Here is a 13,737-nt window from a genome sequence, read left to right as displayed (position 1 = left end):
GTGCCATCTTTGCTTGTCCTTCTTCCACTCATAAAGCACTTGCACGTGAGTCTGCTGGGAAGGGGCAGGGGTGGAAGAATGAATAAAATAGTCAAAGGTACCAAGAGGAAAGGAGAAGCTGGCTGATAGTCAGGACAGAGGGACTTGGCAGTTCCAAGGTGCAAAGAGTTAGACAAATCTTCTGCATTTGTAGAGGCAGAAGAAGTTTAAGAGTGGATGGGAAATGAGGACTTATTGATTATTATGGGATTTATTGAACTTCATGCCAGTGTCTCTTTTAGATTGAATCATTGCTGCTTGGAGTCTGACTTGTTTTGACTTGAAGTCTCCTACTTTGGTGGGACCACGTGAAGGAAAGGTAAATCCTAAACGTTGTCCACTCTCTCTGTCATATTGCCTGAGAAGAGATACTATTTCTCCCTTGAAAAATGTTCATATTTCATCTTTGGACTCACTGTTAGCAGTGCTGTTGAATTTTAAGAAAGCATCTTTTGCTTTCTTAAAATCTTGCTGTTTTTTCAAATACTATCAGCTAGTTGACCTCGGTTGAATTCCATCTGTAATCTCAAGATAAGAAGATCTGTCTCCCACACACAGCCCATTAAACTTTCTAGAAAAACTCCAGATACAAGTATCTGATGAAGCAGGCTTCTTAATTAACTTTGTACAGTGGACAAGGAACCATGACTCATAACTCAGACGTATTAAACTTGTGCAAACTTTAGGGGTTTTATTTACAGATTGTTACATTGCTGGATTTTCTTTGAAATTGCATTTGTTCTTTGCTCAGTAATTTCCTGACTTACTTTATGAGATTTGTGCCAAATTTGTACAAATTTGTGTATTTGTGTGTGACATTCCCAGACAGATAGAAATGCCCACACAGCAACGAGGCAGATGTGAGAGGGAAAAATAGGTGACAAAGACATTTGCGCTTTATGGAGTTCCTGCTTGTCATTAAGAAGATACTGTCAAATATATTCTAATCCCAAACAAAGCTCATGGATGTTTATGCTTGCTGTGACTCTGAAGCTAACATAGATGCGTGCACTAAAATCTGTCACTGACCTGACTGGTAGCAGTGTTTGGTCCAGATGGTCAGTCAAGCAGGTAAAAACCTCTGCCCTGTGAGGATGTTTCCATCACCTTCAGCAGAACTTCATCACAGAGAAGTGGTCATCAAAAATACACTGAAAAGTCTGAAAACCTTGTTAAAAATCCTAAAATACCATTATGTTTGTCAAGTGAAGTCAGGTCTGCTTTATCACAACTTATTTGCCAACATCTAATTTTATCAGCTAAATGAAAAAAAAGTCAAAATTTGTTCAAATGTATTATTAAACTAGTTTCTGCTTTAATCCGTGTGATGTTGAGACAATGCCAATAAAACAAATGTGATTTAATCAGTTCTGACTGTTCTGACCTGACAAACCCCTTCATTTGGAGAATGATTTCTTGGCTGTCCATAGAATATTCATGGACTCTACAGGATATTCAGCTCTCCCTCTACACTTGCCAAAGATTTCTGCTGGAATTATAAGTCTTGTTGCCTGACATGTAGAAGAATAATATTAGCCATTCCAAATACATTTCAGAATAACAAACCAAAATTAAATTATTATATATATTCAAACATGTTTTTCCAAACTTTTTCAGACTGTTTGTTGTTTCTTCAGCAATGGGAGGAAGATTTCCTCTCTCCAAGGGATGGCTGCTAAGGAGCTGCATGTGGGACACAGCTCTAAATACTCCTCTTGCGTAGGCCGCTCACTCGATAACCAAAGGTGTTTGTGGTTGACAGATTTAAATTCTGCACCTCTCTAAAACCAGAAACCACATGAATGCCAGTGGTTCCAATCAGTATTGTGCTGCTACTCTGTTGCTTGCACGCATTTTATGACCTTACCAATCCCAGGTTGTCTGGGCTGCGTACGTTTTCAGATATCCTTTGAGTCTCCTTACACAAGAAATGCTAATTGAGGGGAAATATAATCACTCTGGTTTACAGAACTATTTGCAAATGTGGAACACAACTTTTGCCTGTAATTGGGAACCGGGTGGCAAAATTTGATCACTTTATAGTTGACTGTTAAAATAATTTATTCTGACTTCTCCTGATTCTTTATAATCACTGAGAGATTCATAGAATTTCAGAGTGGTTTGGGTTGGAAGGCATCTTAAAGACAATCTAATTGCAGCTCCCTTACTAGGAGCAGGGATACCTTCTACTAGATGAGGTTTCTCAAAGATCCATCCAACACGGCCTTTAATGCTTCAGGGATGGTGTGTCCATACTTCTGGTCAACCTGTTCCAATGCGTTACCACCTTCACAATAAAACAATCTTTCCTACCACCTAATCTAAATCTATCTTCTTTTAGTGTAAAGCCTTACCCCCTGTCCTGTCACTATCTGCTCACTTAAAGAGTTATTCTGCCCATATTTTATAAACTCCTTTCAAGTACTGGAAGGCTGCAGAGATTTTCATGGAGACTTCTCTTCTTCATGTAGAACAACCCCAACTTTTTCAGTGTGAATTCACAGGAGAGGTGTTCCAGCTCTCTGATCATTTTTGTGGACCTGCTTCACCAGTTCCATGTCCTTCCTGTGCTGTGCCCCCAGAGCTGATGCAGCCCTGCAGGTGGGGTCTCAGCAGAGCAGAGCAGAGGGGCAGAATCCCCTCCCTGCCCTGCCGCCCACCCTGCTCTGGATGCAGCCCAGGACACGTGTGGCTCTCTGGGCTGGCAGTGCCCATGGCTGGGCCATGTCCAGCCTCTCATCATCAATATTCCCAGGCGCTGCTCTGGAGGGCTGCTCCTAATGAGCTCTTCTCCAGGCTGTAGGCTGCATGCGGAGACTCAGGGGCCTGCCACTGGGGCTGTAACACCTCGATTTGGGAGAGGCAGAAACAAGCACGGAGAAACACCCCTCTAAGGATAGGGTAAGAAGCGCCTCTGTCCCATAAGCCTCTGTAGGCACGTGTTAATGTTTTAAGTTCTATTGGTTTACGCAGTTAAGCTCACCCTTGCCCAGCCTCCTTTACCATACTTGTATCCCCATAGAATGTTCTCCCTTCTCTTGATCCCTATTGGCCCCAGTTTGCCAGTGTTCCACCCCTGTTATCCCATTTGTTCCCCTAGTCTGCTGCCCCTCCTCTGCACTATTTTTCCCTGTCTCCATTGGCCCTTGAGCCTCAGAGACACCCCTTTCACCCTATATTTAACCCTGTGTCCCCCAGTTTGGGGTGTTTTTGTCGCTGGATCCTCTTTGTGCCAGTAAATGGGTTTTTCCTCTCCAAACAAAGACCTGTCTCTTGCCACCTTTGTCAGCTCTTTCAACAAGCATGCTCTGGGCCCTGAAAGCACAGGTTGGTCTCTGGGACTTAGTGAAGTGCACCACTTCAGCTGCACTCATGTCTGGTATTGCCACAGCCCAGGCGCAGAACCTTTTCCTTGGCCTTGGAACTTTGAGTTTCTCATGGGCCCATTCCTCAAGGCTGTCCTGATGCCCCTGGATGTTCATCCCATCTTTCTGCAGGGCCACCTGCACTGCTCAGCCTCCTGTCACTGCAGATGTACTGAGGGTACACTCTGTCCCACTGCTTCTGTCACTGATGAAGATACTGGAGAGCCAAAGTCTCAGGACAGCCCTGAGGGACACCACTCATCACTGGCTGCATCTGGACATAGAGCCATTGACTGCAACTCTCTGGCGGCCTCCATCCAGCCAATCCCTTATCCACTGAACAGTCCATTCTTCAAATCCATGTCTCTCCAATTTTGACATTAGGATGTCTTGTGGGACGATGTGGAAGGCCTTACAGAAGTCTGAGTATAGGACATCACTTGTCTGGTTTACCTTGTACACTACTAACTGCAGCGATGTCTGCTGTGGCACTGATGGTTTTTAAATGGACCTGAGTCAACATTTTTTGTTGACAGATTTTTTTATAGCATCAAAGCTGGTTGCCTCGGTAGCCTGTCTCTAACAAGCTTGCATCAAAACTACTGCATGAGGTACGTGGATGGTGTTGTTGCTGTGACCCACAACTCAGCTGGCGAGGCTGGACTGGGAGAGGAGCGGGCTGTGTGGGGCAGTCCTCACCACAGCTGTGCCTGTGAAGCAGCTCTAGACTTCAGAAGCCCTGACACAGTCACATCTAGCTGAGCTTCAGGTGAAAGAGTGGTTTCAACATTTTGTTGTTGTTCTTCTTCTTTTGGTTTTTTTTTTTCTGTTGAGAACTAGGTCCTATTGCTAGGCACACTATTACAACATCAGGTGATTACAGTGCAAATAAACTATTTTATAGAGAATCTTACTGGGAAAACATAATTTTTCTCCACCGTATCACTCCACAGAACTTGAGTTCAGGAAACTTAGGTTTTGCACAAAACTTATGTCAGTTTTCTTTTTACTGGGGGATGTCATTATAGATAGAGGGGTAAATGATCAGAAGATTACTGTCTACTGTTTTGAAATACTTATTTGAAATGAAATAAACTTTGTCACTTGAATATGGACTTAGGGACAAACAGCATCCTATTCACAAAACCGTATGTCATGCTTGATTTTCTCAACAGTTACAGAAGGTAAATTTACTAGGTCTTTATTTTCAATGTGTTTCTTCCACTGAAGACAATGGAAAAAACTTCCATTAATTTTATGGAAACATTATTTGGTCCCTAGTGACTCTACTTCTCTCTTTTCCCCACATTTTCCTTTTGAAAAAAGATACATCCTGAAAAATAGCACCTTGACTGGAGAAAGATTTAAAAATTAATACAGAGAGCTATTGCTTTTCTGCACATGTGACTATACACAGCTCAGAAAATTATAGTTCCTATCATTTTAACACATTAAGGGAATATTTTTTAAAGGTGTTACTTTTCATTTTCTGTTCTTGTCAACAATTTAGCAGTTAAAGAAGATGTAAAAGTAGTTAACTTCCTTGTCTCTGTTTTGCCACAGTGAAACAGTTCTCAGTTTGCGTCTTTTTTCCCCCCTAACTTTGAGCAATGAAAAAGGAAAGATGTCCTCTGATTATGCAAATATACCATGGAATCAGTCTTAGGAATTAATAGCTGAAAATACCAAAACACATCACTTAGGGGTTATGTAACAAGAGAAAAAGAAAGGATCAGAGAACATCCCCCAGAAACCCACTCCCCAAATTTCTTTCCTATTCCTCTGTGTCAGCCTGGAGAGGCGGGAAGATGAAAGAAAAATAATCCTGTTTAGTCAATGTTGTCTTAAGCTGACTCTGCATTTGCTGCTAAAAATAATTTAAAATGAGGGTATTTGACCCGAAAAGGAATCTGATGGTAAAACCCCCTTTTTTCCATAATGTGTACATATGTCCAAATAGCCAACTGTGGCTGATACTGCACTATCCCTTGGGCTGGCTGCCAAGCTGCAGCACTAACCAAATCTCTGCTTGGTCTCCACAGGATTTTACCTAGCACTTTCTGTGTAATATTCTACTGTTTCTGGAAGAATTTCATGACCTATGCTGCTATCAGCCACTCTAAGGACTTAGCACAGTTACCTGTCTCAAGCACAGTTAAAGCCCCAGAAGGCCTTTGCCATGAGATAAGCACAGAAGGGAGTGAGAGGCCATGTTTTTAAGGAACAGGATCCTAAGCTCTCTATCTACTCTCTGCTCTTTCTCTTTCTTGCATTCCTAGTTTTTCCCTCCACCCATCCTGCACTCCATAACCTTCCCTCTGTCCCCAAAGATGCCATCCACCATTTAATTTTGACCTTAGTAGCTTTGCATTTGTATGCTGGATCATAGTTTAAGTCTGACTCAGGTCCCTTCAGGAAGCCGACCATGGAGTGTTGGAGCATTTCTTCTCTCTGTGCCAGCAGTCCACACACACACAAACATACTTCACCAAAACTCGGGATTTAGCGCCCATGTTCATTGAACTTTCAGCTGCTTCAGCTGTGTGAAATTGTCAATTTCACTACATGCTTTCACTGTTCAGCATCAAGTTGCAAGCTTTCTTTTGTCATGCCACTGCTGTTAATGCATCAGTTGAAAATGTGAAAACCTATTCAATCCAGATAGCCTAATCTTGAGCTGCTGTGACTCAGGAAAATCCTCCTTCCAACAGATTGGCTACCTGAGGCTATAGCAGAAATTGTGTCTCTTTCTTCTACTTAGTGTCTTCCTATTCTCATTCACTGTTCAGACTGAAATGTTCTCTCTGCCTGTCCTTATACTTCCAACTTTTCTCTGCCAATGTCTGTTGACTGCTGGCTCCACTGAGCATCAGCCAACCATGCAGGCTGTCAGTGAGGGCACATCCTTCCTCTGCAGCGCCACTGCCCAGGCGATCCACTGCTGACTGCTGTGTGGCTTGGGCAGAGCAGCTCTGCAGTAAAAGACTTCACTGGAGGGTTTGTGGCATACCCATGGCTATGGGGAAGCAAGTGCTTGGATGGCAATGCCAGGGTTTAGGATGATGGGTGAAATCACCCCACCTCTGCAGTCCCATGCAGACCCAGGTAGCACCTGTCCTGCATCACAAGAATGCGGTCTCCTCCTGTGAGACACTAACCAGAAATGCAGCAGAAATTGTGTACTACATCCTGCAATAAAACACAGTCAGCAATAAAACTACGCATGGGTGGGAGAAACTCTCACTGGATGGCAAAAGACAGAAAGTGTGTAACTATTATGCTACACTTTGGACATTAAAATAAAAGCAGGTTCTGACAATGACAGTCATTTCATGTCCTGACTGGTAAAAAAATCATATTGATAATACACTGAAAGAAAGAAATGAGCCCACAAGAAGGAAATTAGAATACTCAAAAGTCTGTCTTTCATACATTTCATCAGTATAGACAAATATGTAAAACAACAGTTTTCATCCCATGCCAGATGGAGGGAAAATTATTTTGAGAGGTAAGTCAATATTGTTACTGAGGCGCAGTCTAGTATGTACCATGCTTCTCCTGAGGAACATGTAAAAACTTCTGGGATAAATACAGGAAAAAATTTAAAACTTCTAACAAAACTTTAAAAGCCGTTTAAATATTAAGTTAATGGATACCATTTTCAAACCAACCTTTCAGTGAAGGTCTGCATCAATGGCATTGCATAGATGTGGAGAGAAATCACTTGAGCAGGGTGGGGGGATAGTTATCCTATAATGGTATGGAAGCAAAATTAGTTAAATCACAAAATCATAGGAAAACAAACTCCATTGTAAATAAGTTGGGTCACTTGCACATTAAAGCTAGTGGGAGTTTTTTTCATCCATCCAGCAGGTTTCTCACCTAAATGATTGCTGTTCTTTGCCACATCAGAAAAGCTCATGACTTATAACCATTTTGATTCTTAATCTCATATATGTGCTTTAATTGCTGTCTTCATAATTCATAAATAATTGCTAATATTTGCTATTTAATACAACATTTTAAAATGTTCCAACTTGTACAAACTTCGTACAAATCATTTCACAGACTGCACAGAGAGAATAGAAGCTCAGTGACTATAATACCCTAAGGGAATCTGTGGCCATAAAAAGTTCCTACTTTTTTCTTGGGTTGGGTAATCCAAAACAACTAAATTGTGAATGGGCACTATTGCATTGACTGTGAAATGACAAGTATGCATTAGACATTTCCATTACTTGCAAGTAAAACTCTGAAATGGCTGTCTAAAAGCTATTTACATGGACAGAGAAATACAGCCCCAAATTTCTCCAGTCTGGTATCTGTAATTCAGCAGTAAAATCAAAGGAATTTCTTTCTTGTAATAAATGCCATGAGAGTATAGAAAATAATTAAATCATCGCAGGGTGGACCCAGTAATTTGAAAAAATAATAGTAAATTACTTGAACCACAGGAAAAAATCCAGTTTATTAGCAAACATTTAATTTCAGACAAAAACTAATTCATCATTTATGTTTGATAATATTATTTCCTTTGTGTTTAAAACGTGAGTGAATTGTTCAGGATTTTTCTTTGAATTTCCCATATATGCTTAGTAAAAAAAAAAAAAAAAACAAAGATATTTTAAATTAACATGCCTGAAATAGTATTATTTAGAAATAAGAATACTCATATAGGATATGCATATACATATTGCCTAACTCCAGGTGAACCAGAAACAGAGGTTACCATCACACTATTAATGCAGTACAGCAATTATATAGGTCCAAGAAACATGCAAGAAATATAGAAGAAATGAGAGCAATCGTGGTTGTGCTCTGCTGCTGGGATTTCTGTGGTGTTGGTAAGTTGTGAGAGCCTCAAGGGACCATTACAGAATGGAATTTGCAACAGCACAGTTGGCTAAGGGACATGTTTGGAATAACATATATACAAAATGCTTCTTACTCAGGTGTGGAATGCCACATCACAGCTGGAAATGCTGAGGAGCTCTATGGGGTGCATGGGAACTCTAGAACCTGCAGCAAACTGGGCCAGAGCTCTTTTTTTCCTCTTTCCTCTCATCTTGACGTCTGTTGTGTAGGATGTTGGGATTGACTCAGCCCAATATGAAGAAGATGAGCTGAAAATAAGGCCATAGGAGAACCCCTCAAACTCATAGTGAGACAAAAAGGCCAGTCCTAGAATTCCCCAGTTGTTATATGCAGATTTGTGCTAGAAAGTCCTCTGTTCTCCCCCAGTTGATTTGTTCATGGTTACCTCATTATCCTTTATTGGTCAATGTATCCCTGCATTGCTTTTCATATCCTTTCCTATTGGACCTCTCCCTCACATCCTACTTTGACTCTGCCCTAAATCCTAATCTGCTTTACCCTGGACCCCAGGCTTCAGCTAGTCTTTCCTGATGTGCTCCCACGTAGTTTGTTCACCTTTCAGTTCATTATTTTAGAGTTACTAAAATGTTTTTTTTGCAAGCCACTAGTCTGGACATGTGTCTCTCTCCAAAGTCGCCAAATCAGGTTCCTGACGTAGTTGCTTACAGATCCAAAGCAATCCAGCCTGGACCAGATTGCAACATCTGGTGCCTGAACAGGGACTTCTGACATTCAGGAGACCTGTCAGGAACTCACCCTGCTTCCAGGAGTGGGTTGTAGGACTTTGCCCTTCTTGTGTGTGCTGGCAACAGGGTGAAGCCTGGGAGAACTTCACCAGATAAGTAGCGAGGAGGATGATGCCTTATCACCTGTCTTCGAGGAGAAGGTAAGAGAAGGGTGGATATCTGTCCCATTTGGTTCCCCTCAGCTAGCGTTCCAAATTAAGTTTTTAAAATGGATGTGAGGATGTCAACTGTTGCACAGAGAGACATGTTTTAAGTTAAAATTGGCAAACGGGGGCAAAAAATTTAAGAAGGAACTTAAAGAATTAATTTGCTGGATCCGTAGAAATTTTACAGATATTTCTGAGTCCAAGATAAATTCACTGGGACTTGATAGGGAATAATTTATAATTCAGCAGCAAATCAAGACCACTCTTCCCAGAAATTGATTCCAATCTTAAAAATGACATTCAACATTATAAAGATAAACCAAAAGGAGAAAGAAATAAGAGAAAAGTTATTTGACACAGGGCAACAAAAGTCTAGTTTGGATCAGCCCAGGGAAGCCCACAAACCCTTTTCCTTCAAGCTTTTCTGTTCAGGGCCAAGATGGCAGAAGCCTGTGCCCTTGGATGGCCCAGGGAGTTACTCAGCTCATCTGGTGACCTCGCTGCCCTGTCATCACCTATCCCTCCACCTGGGACATGGTCTGAGATGGTAGTGTGCAAACCATCTCAGACCTCCCCCACACTGTCCCACCTCTTCCCTCACATTTCCCTTGTCCTTCTGACCTTACTAATATGAAGCAGTCCACCTCCATCGTGAACATCACTAGCTGTAATACCACCAACTGCCTTTTTAAAAATTACAGCCATTTTGAAGATCATTTTAACACCTTTGGTTGATGCCCATAGTTGTTGGAAAACCCCACCCAAAACCCTTCCTACGGTCCTGCCTACTTCATCCCAAGACATGCCCAGTGCTCCAAGGAAACAACCACCCCTGCCTATTTGGGAAACTCATCTAATAGCCACTCCCCTTTTCCAGAGGCTGGAACCACAACCACCTGGATTCTGGAAGGGCCCTCCCCCAGAATGGTGGAGCCCATGTCACCTTGGCCTGCCTCAAGGTCTAGCCTGAGGCAAGACCACAAGTACAAGAAGGTGTATGTAGTTAAAGGTGATCCCTCTGAATCCTCGTCCTCTTCCTTCTCCTCGGAGATGCACTGGCCAGAATCTAAAAAAAAGAGGTCTGGGAAAAAAAATTTAAAAAGCAATGAAAATTGAGGTATTGGGAAGTATCAAACAAAATGGAAGTAATGCTAGTCTGGTACAACAGGAGGGAAAATCCATACTGGGAAACTCTGTAATTTGGTGAAATCAAAGAATTAAGTAAAGCAGCTTCAGAATATGGGAGAAGCTCACCGTACTTCTCTATCCTGTTTGTAGTGACCTTCTCAGCCCACACTTCTACAGCCCACGATGCACGGTACTTAATGATCTCACAGTTAACATCCCCTGAGTATTTGCTGTGGGAATTGGGGTGGAAGTGCCTATTAACTTAATTATTACAAAATTATGCCTATGATCCAGCGAGGGTGCAAATTACCATGGACCAGTTGGCAGGTGAGGGGGCTCATACAGACTCTGACCAGCAAGCCACAGTCCTTCCTAAGCCCGTCCTCAAAGACACTAGGGACACAGCTGGGAAGGCGCTGATACAAATTCCAGAAGCAAATAAACCTCATCAGGACTATGCCAATATCTAGCAAGGGCCTACTGAGCCGTATATGACTTTTATAGATAGATTCAAAGCTGCCATAGAGAAACAAGTAACTGTGACCCAGTGAAGAAAAGACTATTCAAACAATTGGGTGTTGTAAACATCAATTCAGAATGCAAGAAAGTTTTCGGGCACTACTTCCCAACCAGAACCTACCATTCCTCAAATAGCTGAGCCCTGTAATTAACTAACCACTGCAGAACAAATGGTTAAAATTCAAGCCCAAGTGTTGACCAATGCATTAAACAATTCTCAACAAAAGCCTCAAAACCCACAAAATCAGAGAAACTTTGTCAAATGGACAATGTTTTAACTATGGTCAAAAAGGCCATTGGGCAGAAAAACTGCAAAAAACCAAAAAAGGCCAATGGTGAAGAGCAGTGTAACTGCAATAAAGGCAACCAAAATACCAACCAATCTTATCAAGTCCAAAGGCAGGATCATTGCCACCTGGGGAACCACCAGTGAAGCGCCAGAGTGGTGCATAACGATGTAATATAACCTGTCACCCACCCTGGTGAGCAGCACTGGACACCATCAAGTGCAGAACTGCAGCATGTCATCAGTGAACTCCCAGTTTCAATGTCTACAGGTACCAGACTGGAGCTGTCAACTGGAAATTGACCATCTCCAATGCCAACACAGAATGCCAAAAGACCCTAAGAACACTCCCTCTCGACCCTGAACTTAAGACTGAATAAATGATAGAGGCTTGTGCTAAAGGTATGTCTGTTGAGAGTGGCCTTGGTGGTAAGCAAAGGGGTGGTGAAGGCATGTGTTGGCCTAGGTAAAACCATTCAACAAGGACAATCACACCCTCAGGCACTCAAGCACACCACAGCTAGCAGGCAGGCAGACACGGGAGGATCTTGTATATGGGGTTCCAGCAAGGGTTTATTAAGGTCTGGTGCTGAAGGACTCCAGGGACAGAAGACAAGGGACAGTGGAGGGTCCAGGGTATAAATATATGAAAGAGGAGGTGGAGCAAAGCATCAGGGCCAATCAGCTGGGATATAGGGGTGGGCATAGGGGTGCTACAAAGGGCAGGAGCCAATAAGGAGTGCCAGGGTGGGCAGGCAGGATTACATTAACCAATGGGGAAACAGGGAGTGCGGAATATTCTAGAACAAGACCATATAGGGATGAAAGGGATAGGGATGGCAATGGGACAATGGGGAATACAGAACTAGGATAGTTCTGTATTCTGGGATAGCATAGTGCTGCAGAGCACCATGGGGGAAGCCTTCTGTTTCACCCTAATCTATGGCGGATGCCTTGACTATGGCACATCCCTCCAGGGCATTGCCACTGCCCTTTTCCCAGTAGGCTCATGGGCCTCCACAAATATTTTATTTCCAATTTCCAAAACAATGAGCATGAGTTAAAAAAAGGTAGTGCCAGGAAAATGAAGTAAAACTACCAACTGGTTTGCATACTTCCAAAGTCAAAGTTCAGAGATCGCCCTATCTTCCTTAATCTAACTATTTGGGATATAGTGGATGATCCTCTTGTTGACAGTTCTCAGAGAACCTTAGAAGATTGGAAAAATGTCATTCACTATCTTCATTTTACTACTGGCTCTCTTTATCCTTTAATTAAACGTCTGTTTGTGTATTAGCATCATGACAAACAGCTAGATAGAGTGAGCTCATTCCACTCATTACTGGCTTTGGATTGAAGCTACATGTGACGGTGGTGCATAGTTCAGTGCAGTAATAAGTTTGGGGTGATTGAGTACAGCAGAAGAGAAATGGCATATCTGGGGCAGGTCTGGGTCTGTAACACTGTGTGGGTAACGCAAACATGACTCTTTTAACACGGCAGACTTAATCTCTCCAGGTCACCTACACACTGGCACTGGGGTCAAGGTCAAGTGAAGAGCTGGTGAGGTTTGGGAAGTTGACTCAGGGGCCCTGTGCTGCCTGGACACCAGATTCTGCTAATCTGTCCCTCCAGCTGACAGGAACTAAGTAGTGATGCTGCCAAAAGTCTCTGTGTGAGGCCTGCAGGAGCCCAACCCCTGCAGCCATGTCCTACCAGCATTTCATTGGCATTGTCTCAGTGGCTCTCACTTCACCCCTCCGTAAGAAGGTAAGAGCTGATGCTCATTGAAAACACCTGGCCAGAAATATGGGACTCATGAAGTTACTGAAACTGCTTTATAGAAACCAATGAGGCAGGTAAACAATCAGTCACTCCAAAACCTCATGGCCTGTGTGTGAGATTTGCTGCTCTATAACTGATACCACATCATGAAGCAAGTTAGATTAAATGATATGAATGCTGTAAGGAGGTCCAAGACCCATAAAATGACAATCTCATCTCAGTGATATGGTGGGCTACATTTTCTATTTTATTTAGTACAGTGCATGTCCTTAATTCATGGGGAGCCATATGTCACACCTCTTCCTGTGCCTGTTGCAGAGAAAGAAAATGTGAGACAAAAACTTCCCTGTTTAAGGCACCCTGTAACCCGAGGAAAGAAGTATTGGGCCAAAAGCCAGAATTTTTAAGAGTATCTCTTCCAAAGACTGTTGCTAATATTTCCACGAGGCACCATGGTTATTACTGAGTTAGGCTTTTCACCCTTCTGCCAGGGAAGAGAACTCCAGTTCCCAAAGTGACATATCTAAAGTCAGTTCCCTCTGCATGCCAGATTGAAATTCCCAATTACACAATCTGCAACTCTAAATCTAATCACCAGACTGAGAATAACCAAGGTATCCTGACACTCAGCACTACTCTAGGCTCCCCTAGAGCTGATTACCTCTAGGATGCAGCATTTGTTCTGTGTGCCCCTCAGGACTGCTCTGTGTGCAGCCTAAACACCTAGGTGCTCCTCCAGATAGTATCTTGGGTATTCCTAGAAGCTTTGAGACCATTACTCTCAAGGATGGGCCTTGGAAATTAAGTTATTGCTGGTTTTGTCCTGAAGAACAGTCCATAACTTGAAG

This window comes from Zonotrichia leucophrys, chromosome Z (genome assembly GCF_028769735.1).
Source record: "Zonotrichia leucophrys gambelii isolate GWCS_2022_RI chromosome Z, RI_Zleu_2.0, whole genome shotgun sequence".
Taxonomy (NCBI): domain Eukaryota; kingdom Metazoa; phylum Chordata; class Aves; order Passeriformes; family Passerellidae; genus Zonotrichia; species Zonotrichia leucophrys.
The sequence above is the reverse complement of the archived record's forward strand: the minus strand, read 5'-3'. Positions refer to the sequence as shown.